The sequence below is a fragment of the Petromyzon marinus genome, unplaced genomic scaffold, assembly GCF_048934315.1.
Source record: "Petromyzon marinus isolate PM22_M1 ecotype Great Lakes invasive population unplaced genomic scaffold, UKy_Petmar_22M1.pri1.0 PM_G_Scaffold_52, whole genome shotgun sequence".
Lineage (NCBI taxonomy): Eukaryota > Metazoa > Chordata > Hyperoartia > Petromyzontiformes > Petromyzontidae > Petromyzon > Petromyzon marinus.
The window spans coordinates 175,001-177,500 of NW_027423005.1; positions in this window are offsets into that span (position 1 = coordinate 175,001).

The following is a 2,500-nucleotide window of genomic DNA, read 5'->3' on the forward strand; positions in this document are numbered from 1 at the left end:
AGAGATCAGCCCAATGAGGGTGGTGTCGTCCGACAAACTTCAAGAGTTTGACGGACAGATGATTGGAGGCGCAGCTGTTGGTATACAGGGAGAAGAGCAGTGGGCAAAGGACGCAGCCCTGAGGAGTTCCCGTGCTGATGGACCTGGAGTCAGAGACTTCTGTTCCCGGCTTAACGCACTGCTTCCTGTCAGAGAGGAAGTCTGTGATCCACCTGCAGGTGGAGTAGGGCACGTTCAGCTGGAAGAGCTTGTCCTGAAGCAGGGCAGGGATGATGGTGTTGAAGGCAGAGCTGAAGTCCACAAACAGGATCCTGGCGTAGGATGCTGGGGCGTCCACATGCTGTAGGGTGAAGTGGAGGGCCATGTTAACTGCGTCGTCCACAGACCTGTTGGCTCTGTAGGCAAACTGAAGGGGGTCCAGGAGAGGGTCTGTGATGGCTTTGAGGTGTGCCAGGAGCAGGCGCTCAAAAGACTTCATTACCACAGATGTAAGGGCGACCGGTCTGTAATCATTTAGTCCTGTTGGCCTTAGCTTTTTGGGCACAGCGATGATGGTGGAGGACTTGAGACAGGCTGGTACATGGCATGTCTCCAGGGAGGTGTTAAAGATGTTGGTGAACACCGGAGACAGCTGGCCAGCGCAGTGCCTGAGGGTGGCTGGAGAGACAGAGTCCGGCCCGGCTGCTTTGCGTGGATTCTGCCTCTTGAAAAGCCCATTAACTTCTCCCTCCTGAAAGGAGAGAGTCGTTTCTGTAGTATGGGTGGGGGATGGGGCCTCTTGGGTGGGAAGGGGTGGTTCAGGACAGTCCAATTGTCTTTCAAATCTACGGTAGAACTCGTTCAGGTCGTTGGCTAGGCGGGAGTCGTTAGTGGTGTGGGGCGCTCTGGGTTTGTAGTTGGTGATGTGCCTGAGCCCTTTGGCAGACAGAAGCAGCGTCGTTAGTAGAGAACTGGTGTTTTAGTGTCTCTGAGTACAGTCGTTTAGCCTCTCTCACCGCTTTGCTAAACCTGTTCTTCGACTCCTTGAATCTGTCTCTATCCCCACTCCTAAACGCTTCCTCCTTCTCCAACCTCAACCTTTTGAGCTTTGCTGAGAACCAGGGCTTGTTGTTGTTAAAGTTCACCCTGGTACGTGTTGGGATACAGCAGTCCTCACAGAAGCTGATGTACACAGCCTCTGTGAGTTCATCCAGACTATTGGTAGCAGTCGTGAACATATCCCAGTCAGTACAGTCTAAGCACGCCCGCAAATCTTCCACAGCCTCACTGGTCCACTGTTTAGATGTCCTCACAGCAGGTTTACAGAGTTTTAGTTGCTGCCTGTATGCACGAATCAGGTGGACCAAGGGAGTTCTGTGCGAGCCGAACAGCCCCGTGACCCACAAGAGAAACATCCCCGCCAAATTCGAGCGTTTGACGGGGTCTATCCGTGAAAAAATATTCACGTTTTTGAGTGCACATGCATTTCTGCTGCAAATGCCTCTGGAAGTTTCATGCCGTTCGTATGCCAATTGTGGCAACACGAAAATGACCCGTTTTCCCATTCCGAGGGATTTCTGTGCGACCCTAACAGCCCCGTGAGCCACAAGAGACACATCCCCGCCAATTTCTAGCGTTTCACGGGGTCTATCCGTGAAAAATATAGACGTTTTTGAGTGCACATGCATTTCTGCTGCAGATGCCTCTGGAAGTTTCATGCCGTTCGTACGCAATGTGGCAACACGAAAATGACCCCTTTTCCCATTCCGAGGGATTTCTGTGCGACCCTAACTAACAGCGCCCGTGAGCCACAAGAGAGACATCCCCGCCAATTTATAGCGTTTCACGGGGTCTATCCGTGAAAAATATAGACGTTTTTGAGTGCACATGCATTCCTGCTGCAAATGCCTCTGGAAGTTTCATGCCGTTCCTATGCAATGTGGCCACACAAAAATGACCCGTTTTCCCATTCCGAGGCATTTCTGTGCGACCCTAACAGCCCCGTGAGCCACAAGAGAGACATCCCCGCCAACTTCTAGCGTTTGACGGGGTCTATGCGTGAAAAATATTAAAATTTTTGAGTGCACGTGCCTTTCTGCTGCAAATGCCTCTGGAAGTTTCATGGCGTTCCTATGCAATGTGGAAACACGAAAATGACCCCTTTTCCCATTCCGAGGGAGTTCTGTGCCACCCTAACAGCCCCGTGAGCCACAAGAGACACATCCCCGCCAATTTCTAGCGTTTCACGGGGTCTATCCGTGAAACATATAGAAGTTTTTGAGTGCACATGCATTCCTGCTGCAAATGCCTCTGGAAGTTTCATGCGGTTCGTACGCAATGTGGCAACACGAAAATGACCCGTTTTCCCATTCCCAGGGATTTCTGTGCGACCCGAACAGCCCCGTGAGCCACAAGAGACACATCCCCGCCAATTTCTAGCGTTTCACGGGGTCTATCCGTGAAAAATATCAATTTTTTTTTGACTGCACATGCATTTCTGCTGCAAATGCCTCTGGAAGTT